At 39.1% G+C, this 25,004-nt stretch overlaps 1 pseudogene; it reads right to left on the bottom strand.

Moving 5' to 3' along the window:
* Window positions 1-23,375: 23,375 nt before the first annotated feature.
* Window positions 23,376-23,982, bottom strand: LOC124246029 (actin-related protein 2/3 complex subunit 5-like; annotated as a pseudogene).
* Window positions 23,983-25,004: the final 1,022 nt, after the last annotated feature.

The raw sequence follows: 25,004 nt of genomic DNA, 5'->3' as shown, positions 1-25,004 counted from the left end.
TTCCTTTCCCGGTCAGAGGAACTCTTAATAGCTAGGAAGTTCCTTCTTGGTGCTGAACAATGCCAGCTTGGGGGATGGGATGATGAAGGCAAAATGAAGTTGTCTTCCTTTTCTTCTCATGCAATTATTCTCAGTTTTTGTGTTCTACTGTGTTGCTAAAACTTCCTAAGTGGACTCTAGAGGTCTCCCAGAGCTATGTTAGTTCATGGATTGCTGTCCAATCATTGATATTTGTGGAAGGACAGGGAAGTTGAGTTGTCCTATGTTGCCATTTTTTCTGAAATCCTGGGAAGACCAGAATTTGATGCACAGCCTGAAGTAGAGTTTTCTCGAATCACACAAAGGTATTGTATTGGCTAGCGGTTGTATTGATCACTTCATTATTTTTTAGATATGTTATATATGGTAACATGCTATTTTATATGTATAATGTATGATAATGATGATGGTGATAAAAATAGACATTGTTGTTTTTTAAGCAGGTAAATTATCCATATTCTTGCATCAGTGCATAGAATGTGAGGCATTTTAGGTTGACCACCTTGAGAAATCAATCAGGATCAACAGCTATATAATCAAAAATAGTAGACAGAAGTACTCTATTTCTGTGTGCTAGTCCCTACCAAAGAAAGAATGGAATCAGCATGAAAGGCTATAATTGATCGAAAGATGGTATGGCCTTGGAGACCTAGATTACTTGTAATGAAATTAATTAAATAATTAATTAATTTGCTTTAGTACCAATTTGAATACAATGCAGTTGTAAACATAAAACAATAGCTCTTCTTTCACTGACATTCCAAATCAAATCTATAGTCCTAGTTTGCTGATTCATGAAAAAGGAAATAATTTGGGAATATTTACCTTTCTCCCACTAATTAGAATTGAGGAGACCAACAGAAATTAAATGGGATGGGCAGGATGGAGAAAGGGTCTCAGAGCAAATAATACAAGTTAGTGAAGAAACTAAGAGGTCAGTTGCAAGTTTGGGTCCAGATTTTGTGGGATCTGAAGTTTATACAATTTTGGGGTGCACCTATAAGGATAATGATATAATAAATACAAGATTAGGCAGAAAATTGAATAATTATTTGTAATGAGAAAAGAAATGACAACAAGTTTTGATTGTCTTGGAAAAGGAGATTTCCCAGCAATGCTTCCATAGACTGGTTTTCGGTTTGCAACCTCCCTTCTTCTCCTCACCTCGAGCACTCTACAACTCCCCAGGAACTCCCAGCATTCTCAAGGGCCCATGCACTTGAGAGGTCCTGATGATGCTGAAGCATCATTTGCTTCCTGGGGAATCCACCTCCGGTCACTGTTATGCCTGATTACATATTTGTCCCCCAAGTGCTGTCTCTTGGGTATTTACATCCAAGGATCTGGCTTCTAACTCACCTGTCTCTGGGAGCTGGAAGGGCTGGCATATGGTACTCGGCTGGGAGCTACAGAGGACAAAGTGGCGGTTTTAAACAAGCATGCAGGCACTTCCCACAGCTCTTCCACCTGGCACAGCACAGAGCGAGCAGGCAACAAAACCTAACTCCCATGTTCTCCCTGGAAGGAGTTAGCCTGCACATTTAGCACCCAACTTTGCCGGCTGCTGCCCAAGAAACTGGCTTCTAACCTGCCTGTCTCTGAGAGCTGACAGGACCTGACATATGCCAGGTCCTGGAGGCTACGGAGAGCAAAGCAGCAGTTTGAACAAGCATAGGGGCACACACCACAGCTCTTCCTCCAGCTCAGTGCAGAGCAAACGGGTGATAAACTTCAGCTCCAAGGTTTTTCCTGAGGAGCAAAGGAGTTGGACCACACATCTGGCACCACAAAGTTTTTTGCTGCTACTCAAGGGACTGATTTCAGTCTTGCCTGTCTCCAAGCACTAACGAGACCTGGCATGCTCTAGACGCCTGAGGGCTACCAAGAACAAGACAGTGGTTTGGAATAGCACAAAGGTTTGAGAAGCACCCAAAATCTCTGGCTGGGCTGATTGGTTAGTGTCTTCTCCTGTACAAGGCCAGTCTGTGAAAACTGGGAGAGGTGGCTGTTTTGTCTAATGTGCAGACTCCAGCATAGAAAGTAAAGGAAAGATGAAGAAACAAGGAAATTCCTTCCAAATAAAAGAATAAGATAAATCTCCAGAAACCAACCCTAATGAAATAGAGATATGCAAATTGCCCAACAGAGAATCCGAAATAACATAAAGATGCTCACTGAAGTCAGGAGAGCAATGCATGAGCAAGGTGTGTGTGTGTAGCTCCTATCAAGGGCTCTGATTGTTAGTTGTTTAAGATTAACACAAATTCTGCATTAGTATTTTCACAACCTCAGCAGTGTGATATATTTAGTAACAAGGCTAACATTGGTATTGCAGTAATTAAGTGCTTTGCCGTGTTCTTTACTTATATTTACTTACGTGATGCTCATAATAACCCAATGAGGAAAATTCTATGATTATTCCCATTTTACATATGTGGAAGCTAAGGCACAGAGAGTATTATTAACTTTCGTAACATAACAGAGCTAAGGTCTGTGTTGGCTCTGGAGATTGTGGACTTAATTGCAACTTTCTATTACCTTACCAGGCGGCACGAACAACTAATGCTTGCATGGTATATATTTGCGACGTGGGGTCCTCAGCTATAAATGGGTGTTCTTTCACCCCCAGTGAAGGGCCACTTATTTCATGTCTTATCATGGTAGTTGTAAGAGCACATGACTAGAAGTATATTTGCTTTTTGATCTCTTGCTCATCTGTTTTCTAGGAAAACTCCAGCTTGTGTGCTAAGACACAGCTCTATCTTCTTTAGTTTCATTTTTCTTTCCCGGTTAGAGTTTGTTTTTCATGAGGTCAGGAACCATGTCTTCTGTTTCCCCTCAAGCTTCCAGAATCATGACATGGTGCTGGCCTCATGAGAAGGGAATAACAGAAACTGGTTTGCTCATCTATATTTTTTTAACCACAAGCCATGACCGACAGTCAGTAATCTAATTTGCATAAAAAAACACATTCCTTCAAACAAGATTTATTGAGGGTCCATTATGTGACAGGGATGCACCAAGAATAAAACACAGTTCCGTTGCCATTGAGGAACTTATGGTATAATAGGAAGAGACATATGTAACAAATTATGTAGTGATGTGATATAGAGTAAGTGTTAGGATTCAATAAACGTGTGATGAGTAAATAAATGAGCTTCAGGGGTGATGAAGTAATCTAATTCCAATCTTGGTAAGAGATAGCTGACACACTATTAGAACTGAAAGAAACTTTTAGAGATTATTTTATCTAATCCCTCATTTTAGAGGTAAGAAATTGGATTTATGGGATTTTGAGTGAGATTTCCCCAGTTAGCCTATGAAGAAAAACAATTGGTAAAAAAAAAAAAAAAGATCGGGGCTCCGCTGCAGGCGGCCCAGTGTTTCGTCGGTTCGAATCCTGGGCGCGGACATGGCACTGCTCGTCAGACCACGCTGAGGCAGCGTCCCACATGCCACAACTAGAGGAACCCACAACGACGAATACACAACTATGTACCGGGGGGCTTTGGGGAGAAAAAGGAAAAAATAAAATCTTTAAAAAAAAAAAAAAAGATCCTATAAATCCACTTAATCTCAAGAGAGTCTTTCTATGAACACCATCTACTCAAAGGTATTTAGAGGCAACAGAATCAGCTCTACTACCGTCATGCACCCTCTCATCCCAGAATTGGCCAAGACCTAGAAACAGGAAGAAGGAGAATCATACCTGAAGTTTGGGGAGCATGCAAGGTGCCCAAAGAAAGGCTCCTCCCTTCCCTCTCCAAGACTCTCTTAAATCCAAGTGGTGATAGTGATGGGTCTGTTCTAAGAGAATCACTCATAAATTATGGCTGAGTCTGCAAGAAGGGGAACTGGGTTCTCTACTCCTCCTTACTCATCTGGATGTCCTGGTACCACAGTCATTAGAGAATTTTGGGAGTAGTTTGACAGGCATTTTCTGGAGGTTGGTGCATACTAAACAGAGAGATTGATGCCACTTTCTGATCTAGAGATTTCTGAAGATGGGTGTCCCACTGCAGAGGTTGAGGCCAGCAAGGCTTCAAGAGATCATGGCATAGGAGGGCTTGGAAAAATATGGAAGCATCTTCATTCCATCCCAGTTTTCCATAGTTCTTAGATTAGGGGACAACAGCAGTTCCTGTGGCTCCAAGAGGAGCTCAGAGTTTCTCAGGCCACTGACTGACCAAGCATTGGAACACTCAACCCAAAGAAGGGATTGGAAGTATGGAATATCGACAGGGAGCCAGAGGGAGATAATACATTACTGCTCTGTAGGGGTCCTCAGTGCTGGAGTGATCAAGAGTAAAGCTGATGCCTACCCCAAGTATCATCCACACCACCTACGTATCAATAGCGCCAGGCAGAATCAAACCAAATTAGAGTGAGACATGGGACTCCAACAGGCAATAGTTACATATGAGCATTTCTAAGCCCGTGATTTCCCTCCCTGTTCCCAAACCTGGAGGAGCTACATGTGTAAGAGCGAGATAAAAGAAATCTCCCAGACCCAGACCCCACTAACATAGACACATACACATAAAGTGCTACATTAAGGGAAGGAGAAGTGGGAAGGGGAACAAACCACAACCTCTATTATTCCAGTCCTCTTGACACACAAACCCAATATTAACTGTAAGATCTTTAAAATAATAAATGTGATATTAGAGTTCTAAATAGGACAACAATTTAATGCCCAAATATAAAAGATTTTTCCAAATTTATAATAAGGGACTGGAAAAGGGAGAATTTGAGATTTCATAGTTTAAAAAGTAGTTAAAAGAAAGACTATTTCAAGTTTATAATTTAACCAGTTCACAGTGGTGTGCCAAAGTGGGGGTGGCAGGCACAGGAGCATTCTACCCTGACAGAGAAAACTATTTTATCACTGACATTTTAAAAATTTACTTAGCACATGTTGATAATAAAAGCATACAAACTTAGTTGACTTTATTATTTTTAATCTCTCAGAGACAATGCACTCCCTGTACTTGGAGCAGTCCCTACCAAACCTCCTTCTTGTTACACAATTTTCAATGAGACTCCCCAAAAGCCATTACACTGGCTTGGTGATTTGCCCAAAGAAACAAAACTTCCTTTCCTAGGGAAACAAAATTTATTAGGGGTAGAGAATTTTCCAGACATTTTATAGTCTCTGGCCTTGATTTAAAATTATTTATTTTTTTCTTTAAATTAGTTACAGGTTTAGGCAGATACAGTGGCTCATTGGGGTCCTTCGGGATCCAGACATGGAGACAGAGCTATGAGTACAAGAAGATTATTGTGGGATAATGCCTGAGAAAGATAAAGAGGAAGGTAGCAGGATTGGGCAGAGAGAGCCTTAGCCCACAATGCAGATCTGACAGTCTCAACCAACCCAGTAGGAAGCTGGGTAGCAAAGATTGCTTGTTAGACCTCTGCATTGGGCAGAAATAGCCGGACCTTAGTAATCCCACTCTGTACAGCCATTGACTAGGGGACGTCCAGGAAGAGCATGGCATAAGCTAGAAAGATGTCATGGTCAGTTTGGGCTGCTATAACAAATATACCATAGACTGAATGGCTTAGCCATTTGTTTTTCACACTTCGGGAGGCTGAGAAGTCCAAGATCAAGACGCTGCACATCTGGTGTGTGGTGAGGGCCTACTTCCTCATTTGAGGATGGCTGTCTTCTCATTGTATTCTCACATGGTGGAGAACAGAGAGAGAAAAAGTAGTCTCATGTCTCTTCTTATAGGGGTACTAATGCCATTCATGAGGGCTCCTTCCTCATGACCTAATCACCTCCCAAAGACCCCACCTCCTAATGCCATTGCATTGAGTGTTAGGATTTCAACATGTGAATTTTAGGAGGACACAAATGTTCAGTCCATAACACCTGAGTTGGATCCTGAGGGTGATGGAACTGAAGACTGTCAGCCAACTGCACCTCTTGCAGCTGAACAGCAAGTTCTTTCTTGAAAGGAAACCTAAGCTGCACATATCCCTGGCTCCCACACCTAATCACACAGTAGATTTCTGCATCTCCAGCTTTTCTATTAATTTTACAAGTGTAATTAGTGTTTTGTGATGCCTCATTAGATACTCATTAACCACTTCTATACAGCCAAATAACATTTGGCTACCCAGCACGTTCAGCTGTTAAGAAAAGTAAATATAGTAAACATGGAACTGGAGTCATTGTGTGACTTGACTCGATTTGTGTCACATTTCAGCTTCCTTTTGATCAAATAAAGTTTGTATTCCCTGACAAAAAAAATATGTATCTTTTATTCATATTTATACCCATTCCCTTCTCCTCCCCCTCCCTCCAACACACACACACACAAATACCGGGCCTGGCAGGGCACTGATGGGATTCAGGGCAGGCTGCCCCAAGATGCCCCACTCTGGTATGCAGGCTATTTCGAGCTGAAGACAATAAAGTCTCAGACTCAGCAAGAACATTTGACCTTTCCTCCCTAACTGCTTAAAATAAATTTAAAATGAAGGCCTGTCCCCAGGACAGGTCATCACCATAGATAACTTTGGACTCCAGTAGACTGGGAGGATCCTTGCTAAGCTCACTCTTATCAAAGTTCTATTTACCAAACATTTGCTTTTCCATTTCTACTGGGTTGCCTTCCTCTCCTTTGAAACCCCAAACCACTGCCCCAAATGTCCTCCTTATCTGTAGCTGGAGATACTTAAACAGGTAGCCTCGGCCAGTTGGCTGAGTTGCTCGGTTTGCCTGAGCCTCTCACATGTATACATGTTATAAAGCTTTGTTTAATTTTCTCCTGTTATTCTGTCTCATGTGAATTTAATTTTTTTTCTGGCCAGAAGGATCCACTGCGGGTAGAGGAAATGTCTTCCTCCCCTACAGCACCAGCTGCCCGGGAGGGTCACAGTAAATGTTATGTTCAATAGAATAACTGACTACAGAATGTTTTACCTTCTTCCCTTTGCTTCTTTGTGTCACTTGCTATTGCTGGTAGTTCTGACTCTGATTTTGAAATTAATTCATTTTGTCTGCTTTTTCTTAATGGAAAGAATAAAATCCCCAAAAGTAAGGGATAATAAAAGAAATACTGAGAAGAAGAAATGCAATATTAAAAAAAATTGACTACCATTTTTTGGGACCTGCCACTCCAGTGACATCCAGAAAGGTAATCTTTCCAGCACCACACAGTAATGGCTGGGAGTAAGATATGTTATAATTGAGGGATCCAAGCATTCATATATCAACACAAATTTAGGAAGGGAGGAAGGAATAAAGAAAAGGAGGGAGGGAGGAAAGGCAGAAGGTTATAGGAAGTAATTGTTCACCAAATTTGAAGGTTGGGAGGCTCCTCTGAGTAACTTTAATAACACCTTTGATTTTGTCGGTGGACTGAGTATAATTTTATGATTGGGGGAGGCTTACTTCCAGGATCAGAACCTCTAAATACAACAGGGAGGTCCAGCTGGCAGCTGGGATGAAACATGAATGTCAGGAACCCTTAGTAGCTGCCAAGGAAGGACCTGTCCTTTGCAAGGTTTGGAAAAGGAGCAAATGATCACTGTCAGCCTGTAGCATCGCCTGGTGGTCACCCACAGGGTAAGTCTAGCAAAGCATGAAGCTGTCATTAAACCTAGATAAATGAATAAGAACCCTTACTTCAAAGGATGTGGCTTCATTTGCAAAGGCATCTACTAATGGATGCCTTCCTGTGCTAGGAGACAAGCCATTGACTCCTGACTTCCTGAAAGTACCTGGAGAGAGCTGCAAACGGGGAAGCTACAACAAGGCCGCATGGGGGCTTCCCGGAAGGCTCTCTGATGCAACTGATTATGCTGTTCTGCTGGAATAATTTACTTGTTTCAAATGCATAATTAATGGAATTATTATTCATAATTAGGAAATGCCCAGAGAGCAAAGAATACAAACAATGTTCTGACTAGCTGTCAGTAATTGTCAGGCTCACACTAATAATGCCCAGGAAATGAAAAGACCCTGGCATTTTCCTTTAATTTTATTAAGAATACCATTTCCTAATAGCAATCGAGTGCTGTGGGCAGTGTATATCTTGCAGATTATGTCACCTCAAAGCACCATTCCTCATGGCATCCCTTGCAGAGTACACAGAGGAGGCCTGTCAGACAGTATTGTTTAATTAATTAGGGCCTTTCTAGTAGGAGCCTTTGTAAACAATACCCCCTTCTTCTCTTCTTCCTGCTCATCTCATCCTAAAATCATACATAGTGCTGGTCCATTAAGGAGACACACTAAATTAAAGGAACAGAATCTGTTAGCTACCAGCTTGGCCTCTAATGAGAAAGCTTTATAAAGCCAATCAACTCAGTTTTAATGAAATGGCTTGTCTTCTTGTAGTGGGGGAAAGTCATAGCAGTTTTCCTACTTTAGAAACTGCTCCAGTTTTTGTTTTCTTTTTTTGTTTCTGTTGCTGCAACTTATCGATATACTGTCAGGCTCACCAGTGCAGAATACTGCAAACTGCAATGAGCTGTAGGAAGACCCTGGTCAGAGTGAAGGACCGTTTGTAGAGGCAGTCGCCAACTTCTCCAGTGGAACGTGTCCTGGACTACAGTGATCAGAAAAGCCTGGGCTCCCCTGTGCAAGTGTCCAAAGAAATTAAACAGGGATGAGAGGGAGGCAGATAACAGGCCTCAAACACACTTCACAGTTTGCTTCTCCGTTTGAGTGTGCTCTATAGGATTTTCAAAAGAGTGTGTGGCTGCTGTGCTGGATGCAGATATTTGAGTTCTTTTCAGGTCTAGGAACAAGAAAGGGAGGAGGCAGAGAATGCTTTGGTGTGGATTAATTCAAAGCAAGCTAGGTGCAAAAAGCTAAATGTGGCAATTCGGGATGTAGGAAGAGATAGCCCAAATTTTGTGTAAATCTCACAAAAAATTATTATACTTGGTTCTGCCTCAGAGCACCTAAAACTATAATCAAACTCTGCAATTTTATCCCAAAGTGGGTCACTTTTGCTCATGCCAAGCTAAAACACAAAATGGAAAGGAATAAGGGTTAAGATAACTTATTCCTACCAGGGCTCTGGGCAGAATAAATTTGACCCTTCAGCATGTATGACTGCTTACTACTTAAAGACTGGTACATGGTCCAGCATCAGCTAGAAACTTGTTAGAAATGCAGAATTTTGAACCCCACCACAGTACCACTGAATCAGAATCTGCATGTTAACAAGATATCTGCATGTTAACAAGGGGTTTTCTGTGCACATTGCAATTTGGAAAGCCCTCATCTAGGACACTTGCTAAAGTTATCGCTGCAGTTTAGAAGGGATAAAGATGCATACTGGGGTTCATAAAAAGCAAGAGTAAATCTATTTAATATTCTATTTAACCTTCTTTCTATAGAGAATTACCTTTTTTAAAAAACTACTTGTTTCCTAAACCTTTGAAAAGACAAGTTGAATTTTGTTGTAGGGGAATGACAAGAGTCAGACTTTTCCATAGCTGGGTAATATTTTTAGTGAGCAGTGGGCTATTTTCAGAGCAAATGTTATATTATTACCCCAAAAGTTACATGAAATATTATAAATAGTAGGATTCTCTTTTCCTTTTGGGGCAGCAAACAGACAAATTAATGGGTGCTGCCCACTTTATCTCACAAGGCTCTGAAAATTATTTTAATCACATTAAGGAGAAATGATCATTAATGCAAAGCAACTTCACCTTAAACATGAGGGTATGTTGTGCAGGGTGGTATAAACAGTCTCCAGGGGCCAAATACTAAAGAACAAATATTAAAGAACATTCCATTCAACAGCAGAAGCAGAATACCCATTCTTCTCAAACACACATGGAATATTACCCAGGATACATCATATGTTAGGTCACAAAACAAGTCTTAACAAATTTAAGAAGATTGAAATCATACCAGCTACCTTTTCTGACTACAGTAGTATGAAACCAGAAATCAATAACAGGAAGAAAACTGGAAAATTCACAAGTATGTGAAAATTAAATAACATACTCGTGAGCAACCAATGAGTCAAAGAAGAAATCAAAATATATCTTGAGACAAGCAAAAACAAAAACACAACATACCAAAACTTATGGAATGTTGCAAAAGCAGTTCTAGAGGGGAGTTTATAGCAATAAATGTCTACATGAAGAAAAAAATGAAGATCTCAAACAACCTTACTCTACACCTCAAAGAACTAGGAAAAACAAAAGAAAAAAATAAGCCCAAAGTTAGCAGAAAGAAGGAAATAACAAAGATCAGAGCAGAAATAATTGAAATAGAGAATAGAAAAACAATAGAAAAGATCAATGTGACAAAAGCTAGTTTTTTGAAAAGATAAACAAAATTGACCAACCTTTAGTGAGAAAAATTAAGGGAAAAGAAAGAAATAAAATCAGAAATGAAAGAGTAGATATTACAACTGATACTGTAGAAGTACAAAAAATCATAAGAGACTACTGTGAACAATTATATACTAACAAATTATATAATTTGGATGAAATGGATAAATTCCTAGAAATATACAACCTACAAAGACTGAATCATGAAGAAATAGACAATCTGAATAGTCTTATAACTAATAAGGAGATTGAATCAGGATCAAAAGTCTCACAACAAAGAAAAGTCCAGGACCAGATGACTTCCCTAGTGAATTCAACCAAACATTTAAAGAATTAACACCAATCCTTCTCAAACTCTTCCAAAAATTTGAAGAGGAAGGAACACTTCCAATCTCATTTTACAAGGCCAGCATTATCCTGATACCAAAGCCGGCAAGGACAATACAGGAAAAGAAAATTACAGACCGATATCCCTGATGAACACAGATGCAAAAATCCTCAACAAAATATACCAGCAAACATAATTCAACAGTATGGTAAAAGGATTATACACCATATTCAAGAAGGACTTATCCCTAGGATACAAGGATGGTTCAACAAATGCAAGTCAATAAATATGATACACATTAACAGAACACAAAATAAAAATCATATTATCATCACAATAGATGCAGAAAAAGGATTTGACAAAATACGACATCCTGTCATGATAAAAACTCCCAACGAATCAGGTATAGCAGGCATGTACCTCAACAAAATAAAGGCCATATATAACAAGCCCACAGATAACCTCATACTCAAGGATTAAAAGAAAAAGGCTTTTTCTCTAAGATCAGAAATAAGAAAAGGATGTCCACTCTCACTTCTTCTATTCAACATAGCACTGGAAGTCATGACCAGAGAAATTAGGCAAGAAAAAGAAATAAAACGCATCCAAACTGGAAATGAACAAGTAAAATTATATCTGTTTGCACATGATATGATCTTATATATAGAAAACTCTAAAGACTCCACCAAAAAATTGTTAGAACTAATAAAGGAATTCAATAAATTTACAGGATACAAAATCAACATACAAAAATCAGTTGCACTTCTGTACACTAACAACAAGCTATCTCAAAGAGAAATTAAGAAAGCAATCCCATTTATAATAGCGTCAAATACAATAAAATACTTAGAAATAAATTTAACTAAGTTGATGAAAGACTTGTACACAGAAAACTATAAGACATTGATGAAAGAAATTGAAAGACAAATAGAAAGCTTTCCTGTGTTCTTGAATTGGAAAGTTTAATATTGTTAAAACGAGCATTCTGCCCAGTGACCTTACAGATTCAATGCAATCTCTTTCAAAATTCCAATGGTGTTTTTCACAGAAATAGAAAAAAATCCTTCAAAAAACCCAAAATATGAGTTGTCTTTTTTCAACAGGAATTAATCCTGAACAAGCTGCTGACACCATTTTTAATTTTTAAATGCTTGTCTTTACATTAACTATTAATAAATTACCTAAGTACACTAAATAATATGACTATGACTAGCATTATTTAAAAAGAATAATGTCCTTTCATAATCTAATATGTAAGAAAGAATATCAAGTAACAACCATTCATGCTACATGTATTGCAAGGAAGAGAATTGCAAGGAAGAGAACAAATCCTTCCTATTGCTGCCTTCTACCTCAGCGTCTAAATTTTTATCTTAAATTGAGATTAAGTTAGCATCAGGCCTCATAGGGTAGAAATGGGATCAATGCAGCTCTGTATATTGTCAATAAAATGCTGTAAGGTGGACATGTGTTACTAGATTTTCTTATATGCTTCACCTGAAGACCTACTGACCCCATTTAGTTTTTTCCCGTAAAGGACCAGACTGACTTCACACTTATGATACTTTTTATTGTTCAGGAAAGCAACATTTGAACCCTCAAATAAAATGAGTTTTAAAAGACTATGAAGAGACAGAGATTGGGTTGGTAGTTACCAGAGGGGGAGTGGGGAGGGAGGAGGGTAAAAGGCATGATTAGGCACATGTGCATAGAGATGATTGTAATTAGTCTTTGGGTGGTGAACATGGTGTAATCTACACAGAAATAGAAATATTATGATATACACTTGAAATTTACTTAATGTTAAAAACCAATGTTACCACAATAAGAAAAAAAGACTATGAAGAATCCGATGGCAAATTTTAAAGAAATTATTATCCTTGCCACACTTTTCATTCCAAGTGGTCCAGTGAATACATACTGTTTGCCATGTAGTCAGATAATAGCAATTCTTTGAAACAAAATTACAGGTCGAATGATTTCACTTAAGGTCCATGAAAGACATAAATTCTATGGAGAAATGACTGTGGGAAATTCTAGGGATAAAGAGGCAATTGTGAGTTGATCCTTTCTAAGTAGAAGATTTCCCACTCCCTACAGCCATTACTCACCTACTTGCTTGTGTCCAAAATATGATTAACGAGATACAAAATGGTCAATTACATAATTAAGGAGAATTCAAATACTTTTAGGAGAGCTAATGCAACTAATTTGTAAGTAACTGAAGTGAAGATATTTCCTGACAGTGGGTCTAAAGGGTAAAGTAGGAAAGAAAGACTGTCTTGGATGAGAGCGTCATGAATTGTCACAGAGAGAGGTCATAGACTCCAGCACATATTTTTTTCTGTTTTACAATTTTGCCTGGGACTCCCTGGCCACCAAGAAGTTCTGGAGACATATTTCTCAGGGTAATAAAGGCACAACTGTGAAAAAAGCACCCATGGGATTTTCTCCTCAAAGCACCAACCCAAATCTAAAAGACTTGAGATTTATCAGTGGCAATGATGTTGGGTGGAGAGGAAGAGGAATGTCAGCAAAGCCTGAACACTGGGGATGCTGCCCTCCCTAATTCTCTAACACAAATCTTTATTCCTTCCTTTGCTCTTGGTTCATACCTTTTTCCCGAATATGCTGCTCCTAACTTCTCAAGGAAAGCCATACAAGGGTTATCCCAAGGTTTAAGAAGTGTTGGTTGGTAAAGATCTTGCTCTTATCTAAGTCTATATTGATGAATCAGGTGAAGAAATGACTTAGGGAATCTAGAGGCAAAGGCCAAAAAGATGAAAACAATTGCTCCTACAAGTGATACTCAAAATACCTAGGTTCACCTATGTAAATATATGTTGCATCTAATAAGATGTGAACTCCATACTGCCAGCAGGCCAAAACAGACAGAACTGCTTCCTTTCAAATATTTTTTAAGCTGCATATGCATTTTGTGAGATTTTTTGTTCTTAAAGGACAGCATTGATGTTTACTAAAAAATTATTTCATCTATGATAAAATATATATGATTCACTCTGGGCCTGATGGCCTAGAGGGATGTTACTTCCCATCAAAGGGGCTTTAAAAATTCATCAATGAAAGTCTGTGTTCATGGGTTTCCCTAAAAGGCAGAATCAGAGGCAGGTATTTTATTTGGAAGTTATTCTTTGGAAATTCCTTAGGGGATAGTGAAGTGAGACAAGAAAGAGAGGAAGCCATAAACAGTGCATTAGTAAGGTGGTTACTACTGCAAACAATTGGAGCTCGGTCCCATTAAGGACCTCCGGCCTGCCCATCATTGTTTGAGAGCTGCTTCTTGGGGTACTAACTCTCTTGGGGACTTTGGTCTGTCCACTACAGAGACTGAGGTAGCTCCAAACAAGCCTTCAAGCAGAGAGTAGCAAGTGCTTGCATTAAGCAGCCTTTAGTATGTTGAGGTCAATGCCAAGGGTAGAGGGATAGGGCACTAACAGCAGCAGTTAAGGGGCCCAAATCAGTTAAGAACACACAAACTTTCATTTCCCACTCAGAACAATCTAGACTGCTATGACAGAAATCTTCAAAAGTCTCTCTTCTTCTGCAAGGCCATTCAGCATACCAGTCGTATTTCCCTGTGACAAATATCACAAAGAATGGAAATGGAGGCAAGATATAATCGTGTGCAGAATAGATTGGGATTTCTACACTCTATGATAGACATACACATTTAGGAAATTTGCTGCTCATTAAGTATCCTACTGACATCTCATGAGCTCTCTGGGAATTTCCAGTGCATGACAAGTCCTGATTGGCACGGTTAGTGCACAGTAGAAGGATATTGTTCTATCTCATGGTCCACTGCTTAACGTTATCTGTCAACAGCCAAAAGGATGGTTTTCTCCCCCAGAGTGTCTCAGATGAGAAACTTTCTCAACTAGATTGTTATTGTCTCTGAAGTTGATTTTCCATCAGAGTTAGAACTTTGGGGAAAATAGGTTCTAGCTTTTTCCCAAGAAATGAATCTTAGTGGTGATATAAAGACATTCAACTCAGATAAAAACACTTTGTTCTTATTGCTGCAAATATGGGCCATTTGCAATATCTGTAAACTTATTTTCTCTGCAGTTTGAGGATTCTTTTTGGAATTCACAGACATTTTAACAACAGGTTTACTAATATTTCAGTTGCTAAAAACATGAATTTTATTTCAGCATTGTTTTATGAAGGGAGATCAGTTAATTTTGTCATGACAAACACTAGCCTTTCTTTGTTATTTGTGAATCTTATGAAAGGCTAAACTCTGGTGATGATTTTTGCTGATTTACAATAATTTTGAAACTTTTGAATTGTGATACTCAGTATGGCTTATGAAAATAAAATCTCCCACTGTTCACTTCCTGCTTGAATTTCCTAAGAATAAGGACATTTTATTCCATAACTGTAATGTAATTGTCAACTTCAGATAAGAAAACTGAGACACTGGGGTCGGCCTGGTAGCGCAGCGGTTAAGTTCGCACGTTCCGCTTCTCGGCAGCCTGGGTTTGGCCGCTTCGGATCCCGGGTGCAGACATGGCACCGCTTGGCAAAAGCCACGCTGTGGTAGGCATCCCACATATAAAGTAGAGGAAGATGGGCATGGATGTTAGCTCAGGGCCCGTCTTCCTCAGCAAAAAGAGGAGGATTGGCAGCAGGTGTTAGCTCAGGGCTAATCTTCCTCAAAAAAAAAAAAACAAAAAAGAAAACTGAGACAAAAAATTGGTCAAGGTCACAAAGTTTTTTCATCTGTAAAAAGAGAATAATGATGGAACTTACTTTATGTTTGTTATAAACTCAAATGGGTAATATTTATGAAGCACTGACAGATTAAGATCTATATAATTATTTTTTCAAATACAAATCTAACTAAATCAGCCTACTTTTTTCTTCCTTCCTTATTTATTTTTTTCCTTTCCATTCATATGACATGCAAAAAAGAGCTATGAATTTTTCTAGAAAGACGTATAAATTAAAGGACATTCATTTTTACATAAGTGATATGCTTTATAACATCATTAGAACCTTCCTTAGTAACAGTCTTGAGGTATTGGATGGTGTGTAAATTGAATTGTGAGTACTACCCTTATCCCGGTAGCTGGTTTTGTGAAATGGAGCTCTCTGGATTCTGATTCACATTGTCCATCTTTAAATGCAGCCAAGTGCTTTAATGGAAAGAACACTAGGGTTGGTCCCATTTAGTCATACTTAGCTTTGGAACATAAGGAATTTCCTCTTTCTCTCAATTTCTGTAGATTTTGAGGAACTCTGCAAGTTACCTATAAAATGAATTGATAAATTCACAAAGATCCCTTCTATCTTTAATATTCTATGTTTTTGTACCTGTAAATTTTTGTTTTGTTTTGGTCTTTGTATTAGTCAACTCAGGCTGCCATAAGAAAATACCATATACCGAGTCGCTTAAACAATAGAAATTCTTTTCTCAGAGTTCTAGAGGCTGGGAAGTCCAAAGTGAGAGCGCCAGCAAAGTAGGTTTCAATTTGAGACTTCTTCTCTTGGCTTGTAGGTGGCAACCATCTCACTGCGTGCTCATGTGACCTATTCTTTGCACACACACTGAGAGAGAGCAACTCTTTGGTGTCTCTTCTTATAAGGGCACTAATCAGGTCATGGGAGCCCCATCATCTAGCCTTAATTACTTCCCAAAGGCCCCATCTCCAAATACTGTTACATTGTGGGTTAGGACTTCAACATATGAATTTCGGGGGGTACAAACTTTCAGTCAATAACAGTCTCTTACATGATTTATTCTGGACCCAGTTAATAAGCTTCTCCTTTTTTTTTTTTTTTTTAACTCAGCTTCAATTTACAACTTAATAGATTTGATAATACCCAGTTTATGATGAGCAGCTCTGGTCTCTTAGCCACTCGATATCCAGGAGCTCAGTCTTTACAAGGGTCCAGTAGCACACTGGGAGCTGATTTTTGGGGTTTGTTTTAGAAGGATAGTTTTTTGTCATGAAGAACATGGCTTATTTTCAGAACTGTAGAGGTCTGCTCCACTACTTTCCTATTGGGGCTTGCCAGAGACTTCACACAGTATCATTATCCACTCTGGATACCTCTAGCATCATCAGGTCTAAGTCACATGACCCAAGGATTAATGCAACTTGTACGTCACACTAGACTTGCTGAAGAGCCCTCTCTCAAAACGGACCCCATTCAAAACAGATATGAGATAGCAGCAGTGTCCCCAAGTGCAGTAAATACACTGAAGCGACAAAAAAATATGGTGCTTTGTCCTTAATAGCTAGAATACACAGAATGTAGGATTGACCCATTTCACCACTACTCTCACAGACCCACTTGTGAAATCTTTAGCTCTCCCAGATTAGAGGTCATAGTTCCCAGAGGGGGAATAAACTGACAGGAACATGTGAAGAATTCCACTAGATGAGAAGATGCAGTTACCACCCGTCAATTTGGGACTCCTTATATCAGTGGGAAAGCAAGTAAGGAGTTACTGAACTGGGGAATGGAATATACTTTGATTACTATGAAGAACAAAAATGTTACTGCACAATAAGGGCAAAGGGGAGTGTATCTCACACCCGGGGGTTTCACTGGGACATCTCTTGATGCTTCTATCTCAAGAGATTAGTAAAAATGGGCAATTTTAGTAACAGTGGCTCAACGAGGGAAAGACTAATAAGGGCATAGACGCCTTGGAAATGAAGTTCTGGTTCACCCTACAGCTAAGCAACCCAGATGGGATTAAGTGCTGGCAGATGATGACGGAAATCTGGAGTTGTGGTAAAAGAGAAGATGGTGAGTATCTATTACGGCCTCAAGACCAGATACAGCAGCAGTCACAAAAATATTTATATTTTTAGGAGATTCCAGTTTGCAAGGATTGGCTCTTCACTTTCACTCTCAGAGTACAAGTAGATTGGAGGGGTACAGTTGGTTAACATGGTTTTTGTACTTCCCCTGATTCTCTTGGCCTTACATGACCCACAACCACCACTTAAAGTTTTCTCACCTGTTTCGTGGAGAGCCTCAGCTATCATTTTCATGGACACCTCTCCTAACACTGCCAGCTTTCTCCGCTTCTCAGGGTGATACTAGGCTTCCACATGGTCTCAGAGCAGGAGCCACCACAGCTCGGACACCCCAGGGCTACAACCCACAGAAGTTATTGCTCTTCCCACCTCTTCTTGGTTTATATGACGTCCTGCATCATGGATGAGGGGATCTGACTTTCCTAGTGGCTGCCTGGAGGAGCTCAGTAGCACAACCTGGAGACTTCGGGAATTAATATTCTGTGTGGCAAGTACGAACCAGTGTAATACAGTAAGCAAAAAGATTTTGTTAGATAATTCCTACTCATTTTCTTCTTCACAAATATTCTTCTGAGATACAATGGCTTCATATATCCTCTCAAGGGATGGCCCATGAGATCAAGCAAACAGCTACGTGTCCTTATGAAGCTGTGGCCAGCTTGATCATACAACATGTTACATTTATTTTTCCTTTGTTTTGTGTTTTCTTTTTTGCCTCAGTTCCTCCTCTGTCACCTCACTTGCTTCCCTGGGATTTCACACTCCTCCCACTCCATCCTCAATGAAACATTAGAATTTAAGCTTTGTTATAAGCTCTGTTTTCTAAGGAACTTGGACTAAGATATGATAAGTTTAATGATTCTGCGCGTGCATCCAGTGGGTCATATAGGAATCCTGCGAAGATGAGCGAGACTTCTTGTCATGAACAGGAATAGGATTTCAATTATAAGGAAATCACAAAGATAAATGAGGTGATGTGAATTACATGAAACAGAAGAAGAAAACAGAAACATGAACATCACAAAAGAGGGAAATTACTCACCAGATTTAAGCATTAAGCTTCCCTTGAGGTTTTTCTTAGGGACAAGGAAGGGTAATAAATTTGGAATGAAATGAAGAGTCTTATTGACAGTAGGAGAACAAATACAAACTCCTAGAAGAGAGCAGACTATCAAGAATGTCTTCCTTCTTGCCTTTGTAGATTTTTAAAGAGAATTCCATGCAGATATTTATATTAAGATAAACATTGTTATATTTGAGATAAAACAAATACATGGGTGTGGCCTTGGCTATTTACTTCTAAAGTGAACAAGAAGCAAAAAGTATAAAGGAAGTTAAAGAATATTAAAAGTATCATGCAACGGTTTTGTGGTCCTGGCTCCTTTAGGGGTTTTCTTTACAAAGTCCATGTGGATCCTCGTTTAGGGAAAACAATAGATAAACTAATTTCCAAAGTTTTCTTTAGGGCCAAGTCAAGTTGAAAAGTTCTCTAGGGCCAGAGTGCAAATATAAATGTCTGTATCTTCTATATCAGTGAGTCTTCAACTTTAGTATGTGTCCAAATCATGGGTTTATTAAAACATAGATTGTTGGGTCCCACATGCGGAGTTTCTAATTCAGGAGTTCTGACATGGTACTGAGAATGTGAACTTCTAAAAAGTTTCTAGGAGATACTGACGTTGCTGAACTGGAGACCAAATGTCATAGGAATGATATTATATCTGAGTCTAAGACATCATTTTAAGATCTATGATTTCAAGAAAAAAAGTAAGGAATTCTCTTCTGAAATTCACAGGACACACTGTCAGAAGAACAAATGTGAAATTTAGAATCAAGACTGTCCTAGAGAAATTTACACCGGAATGCTAAAAATCATTTCCCACTTAGTTTCTATGAACATTTGAAAATTAATTTTTTTAAATGGGTGTTTCATAAATAGCTAGCAGTTGCATTATAATTCTGTACATAAAAGATCCTTCTTATAGCAATTTTTTCTGCTACATAGGCATGAAGTAAATCTTCCTGGGGAACTGTGTGGGTGGATTAGCTGAGGTATCTTTTTTTTAAAAAAAAAAAAAAAGAAGCATTTTTGAGTGTAACTGATAAACAAAACTGCACATATTTAATGTATACAATTTGATGAGTTTGGAGATATGCATACCCCTGTGAAATCATCACCACAATCAAAGCAATAGACATGTCTATCTTTTGACTTCCTTCTGTTCCGTGGAGGGGAAAAAAATGCTGAAACATGTATACACCTCTTTTTTCTCTTGAGCCAAATCTGATGCCCTCAAGCATTTCTCTGAATATCTGTTGTAAGAAATCAAAGAGGCATTGAAAAATTGCTGTTTGGAATTGTCAAATCAAAGCAATAGCAGCTGTATCATAGGGTAGAATTTGCCTTAAAATACAGGCTATAGGTTATGAGACAAATAGTTCCTTTTCTCTGTGATTCAAGGGAGTTAGGTGCAAATGGACTAGACCAATGTCATACCTCTTGGCTGCTCATTAGAGCTTTAAAAAACTCCCAAATCTTGGCCTCATTCCAGATCAATTAAATCAGTCTGAGGATGAGACTCAGGCATCAGTGTTTTTAAAGATCCCTAGGTGACTCATATGAGCAGACAGACTGAGAATCAGTTGTCTAGAAAGAAAACAGGCCATTCTTCTCACAGAAAGAGTTATACAGTCGGTTTCTAGCAGCGCCAGAGTACCTTTTTGCATGAAGTAAGAGAACTTTTGACTCTTTGAAAAGAAAATTTGCGTGTTCTTAAATTAAAACAGCTTCACTAAATTTATTGGGACACTTGAAAAATGCTAAGAATATATTTTCATTTTCATGATGGCCCATAGGGAGTGGAAAGGTAGGTTTGAGAGATTGGGATTGGGAAATGGTGAGGCTCCGTATTTAGGCTTGTAGGCATTCCTAGGGATTGAGGGATAAAAGAAGTAATGGGAGAAATTCACGAGAAAGAAGACATCAGTCGAAGTTTGGAGGAACAGATAGACACTTGAACGGGCTGTCTAAGAGGAGTGAATGATAGCACAGCAAATGGCCATGATATTTGGGCATTGTTAATGTGCACAGGAATCCTGTTGAAATTGAGTCATCAGCATCCACTGCCAAACCCCTAATTTCAAGGTGCCTTGCATTGCCTGGGCCCTGGGACTGTACAAGCATCTGAGGAGGACTCCTTTTCACAGCAGTCATCACTTCACCTAAAGACCTCCAAGCAAAAGTGATGCATGTTCATGCCCCTAGCCTTCTTGTGGTCCACATCCAAATTCCTTGTTATGGATACTCCCATTGAAACCTCTCAGAAATCGATTTCCTAGAAAGAGAAAATGGGTCTCTTACTAAACCAAGAGGTTATAATGATGTAAGAGAGAGCCCAGCACCTATACGTCAAGCCACCTATGATGTATAAAGAGGGCATGAGAATCCCTTGAAGCCGGGCAAAATCAAAGCAGGATCATTCTCATTTTTCCTTGATAACCCCCCTGCCTTCCAAAGAAGAAAGATCTGAAGTGAATTGTTAGCTAGGTGGTATATGGGAGAGTTCCTGAACGGAAGGATACAAATTCAAGGATCTTAATTTAAGCCAAAAGTTAGACTAAAAAATAAAAATAAAACCCCAAAATTGAGTGGGGGAAGGGAAGACCAGTGCTGGGAAATCCAGGATAAGCACATTGGCTGGGGCCAGTGTGACTGGTGAGGCTGCACAGAGGGAACTGTGGGACCCTAGGCTTGGTGATGTGTCTGGCTTCCTAAGAGCAATATTGTGTGAGGAAAAAGATGTTTATGTGTATAAACGACATGATTTTCTGGTGTCCTACCATTTTAGGCAGTGTTGTGCTCTCTCCTCTAGTTCTTCATAGTGAAACCCGATTTGATAAAGGACTTCCTCAGCCATTAATACTTGGTGGGTGTTTAATCTCAAAACATTGGCTCTCTAAAGATTACATGCATTTCCATGCCTATCCTAAAATTGCAGAAGGAAAGCTTCAACTGTTTTAAAGCAATTTTAATTGCCAATATGCATTATAAATGATTTTTGAGAGGAAAGAGAAATGTTCCCCAATGTTCCTTAAATTACATCACTTAGGAAGTTGTGTGTGCTGATTTTTAAAAAAACGATGTTATATATAAAGAATCCTGATTATACGTAGAAAATATAACAGAAAGAGCAAACAGCAAAGAGTGAAACCATAAGAATAGCATGAGGTCAATTAAAATCTGTAATAAATGGAGGCTTGAGAAAGAAATGTGGAGGACAAGAATAAATCACCTCTGAATTATATTTGCAGTAAATAGAATAAGAAAAGAGATGGGCTGATGTTATGATAATAGATCACAGAGAGGAAACACCTCATCTCATGTTACTTACGGGTTTTTTTCCATCAAGTAGAATGACTCTTAAAAGAAAATTGAAGAACAAACGTAAGAGTTAAAGAGAAATTCCAGGCCCCAAGTTGGTGAAGTGTTTCAAGGAAAACAGTCCCCAGTTAAGGAGGAATATGTTTTTAGAGTACTTGATGGTTCTTTCTAGATATAGTTTCTTTGATGTGAAGTGAAATCTGGGTGGACAGCCTGCCCTTTCCTCTCCCCATGTTCTACTGCCAAATTGTCAGATTAAAAATGTACCTTGGAAGACTTGAAAGGGTGAGAATTTTTTCAAAAATAAAATTTATTTACAAAAAGTTTTGCTTTATAGAGTAACAATATATAGTGAGGTTATCAAAAAACTTTTTTATTCAACACTGACATTTTATTTTCTGAACTTTATCATTTTTACAAAACAAAATGCAGTATCAAAAACAGCAGAGTTTACAGAATTTCTGCACCAGTTTTCACACAAGTCAGTGATTATGAAACTGGTGTCCACTGTAAATACTAAACACAGGCTGATTTTTCTCTTGGTCATATGCGTTCAGGCGGTTTCTTTTGGAGCTACTGAGTAATAACTTTTTATAAGCACCGGTCATTTGTTGAGAACTGATTTGGTTAGTCCAACAAAGTAAACACTTTTTCCTGTGTGGCATTTTCTTTTTTAAAAAAACACTGAGCTAAAATACAGAATGTGTATGTGTTTGGATCGGAAGCAAATCTTCTGAGACCCCAATTACCCTGAAGAACACTGAAGACATTTATAGGGCGTGTTAAATACTAGTTCTATACCTCATAATGTCTAAGGCAGCTACTGTATTTCTACAGAAAACAGCATTTCATTCAGAAGCTGCCCAGAGTTTGAACTACATCATAGTTTCCACATCCTTTCTGATTTGGAGCAGTTTCTCCAAATAGGGCCATATGATTGGAACAAAAGTCGTATGCTCACGCCAAACAGGCTCTGGTATGTTACAGATACATTTGTGTAGAGCAAGACTCCTTTCCTTGCTCTGGACCCTGGGTGACCACGAAGAAATCAAGAGGCCATGATTATGGGATGCTGAGAGGAAGAGGCATACTTAAAGTCACATGATCTGAAGGCAAGCAGAGACAAAGCCGGAACTTGGTAGTGGTGTTCACCCACCACTTGTTCCAGAAACACATTTTGCTTAAATAAGGGAAGTATGGTCCAGTTTTGCAATGTTAATAGCTGCCAGTCTCTCAAACATATTTTCTTTTATAAAGATCATTTCCTGGCTAGCAATGAATCAGGAAACTGGCCTGAAATCCTGATCAAATTTTTCACTGTTAGTCAAAAACAAAACCAAAAAACAAAAACACCAGTCAACAGGGGTTAAAAATTGCACAATTAAACTTGAATGTAAATCATATTATATACAGACTGGTATACACGTCACTGAAATAGTTACGAGAGCAGGAAACACTCCTGTTAAAACATCTCCTCTATATTATCCCAGTTTTCATTAAAGGAAAACTGATATGTAATTTTCTTCTTTACAAATATGAAAAGGGAAGCAAGAAGGCAAAGCTGAGCGAAACAGATGCTACCCAAAGGGGAGCAGTGGCATTTGGTTATTTTGGTCTTTGTACCAGCAACTCCGACACCCGCAGGAGACATCCAGTTCCTGCCAGACTACGCGGTTTTCCTCGCAGTCAAGACTCGAACAACGGACCCTACTCCTCCGGCAGCAAGTGCCTTTTCATGCCACTGCAATAACACAGCACTGCTATTGTCAGAGGGGCTCTCAAAGCCTTTATAAACATACTTCATGAGGTGATCCACACCATTCTTGTCCAGGGATTGAACTGCCTTTTCAATATCATTAGCTTTAAAAGAGATGAGTACCTTCAAGACAGTGCTGCCTGCTCGATCCTTCACCGCCTGACTCTTGGTGTTGATGGGGGGTTTTTCAGAGCTGCCTGTAGGGCAGCCATCGTGTTTCCTTGCCGCAGGCAGGAGTCCACCTCGCCCTCGTCGGCCCGGCCTGCCTGTCGCCCCCGTCTTCCTCGTCCACGAACTTGTTCTCGTCGTACTCATCCACATCCACCTTCCGGAACCGGGCTGACGACACCGTGTTCTTCGACATCCCCGATCCGGCCTTGGGGCAAAGGCCTCCTCTCGATGCTGCCTCTGCCTCAGCAAGCCCACCGTGATAGACACCCACAGCCCGGCGCCTTTCTCAAAAAACTTTTAACGTTCTCTGAAGAATCAGAAAGATATAGACATTTGCCAAAAGGTTGGAATGTATACATACATTTCCAGTTTTCAGTTTGGGAAAGAGAATCAATTATATGATCTACAGTCCTGTTAGAGTAATATGATTAGATTATAATATGATTAGCCATTATTGTTGATGAATAATAGGATTTTTAAATACTGTACTTTTAAAACTGAGCCCTAATCACAAGGATCTTGCATAGGTTCACTAAGAATAAATTATGAAAAGTCAAATTTATTTTTTTGAAAGACCAACCAGACTAATAAATGCAAAATATATAATATATCTGGATTTCAACAAAATATTAGAATGTCATATTATCTTCCTAGGGAAAAAAGAATGGGAAAACTATAGCTAAATTATATATTTAGGTGATTTTGTAACTGGCTGGTTTATCATGGCTAAAATGCTACTTAAAAATGATTTGGCATGGCTGCAGTAGAAATCCGCAGTGGGAGCATTCTGTCTTTGGCACTACCCTCCTCATTTATGTCAGTACTTTGGATAAAATCTTAAAGGTTTCTTACTTCCAAGTACACACAACAATAATTGGTATGAAATAGACTATGTTCAATGGCAGAAACAAAATATAAAAAAAAAACCCTTGGCGGGGCACAGCGGTTAAGTTCTCACATTCTGCTTCGGCAGACCAGGGTTTGCCAGTTTGGATCCCGGGTGTGGACATGGCACAGCTTGACAAGCCATGCTGTGGTAGGCATCCCACATATAAAGTAGAGGAAGATGGGCACAGATGTTAGCTCAGGGCCAGCCTTCCTCAGCAAAAAGAGGAGGATTGGCAGCAGTTAGCTCAGGGCTAATCTTCCTCAAAAAAAAAAAAAAAAACCCCTTGGCAATTGGAAATATGAAATAGATCTACATATACTCATATT

Source organism: Equus quagga, chromosome 10, assembly GCF_021613505.1.
Source record: "Equus quagga isolate Etosha38 chromosome 10, UCLA_HA_Equagga_1.0, whole genome shotgun sequence".
Taxonomy (NCBI): Eukaryota; Metazoa; Chordata; class Mammalia; order Perissodactyla; family Equidae; genus Equus; species Equus quagga.
The sequence above is the reverse complement of the archived record's forward strand: the minus strand, read 5'-3'. Positions and strand labels throughout refer to the sequence as shown.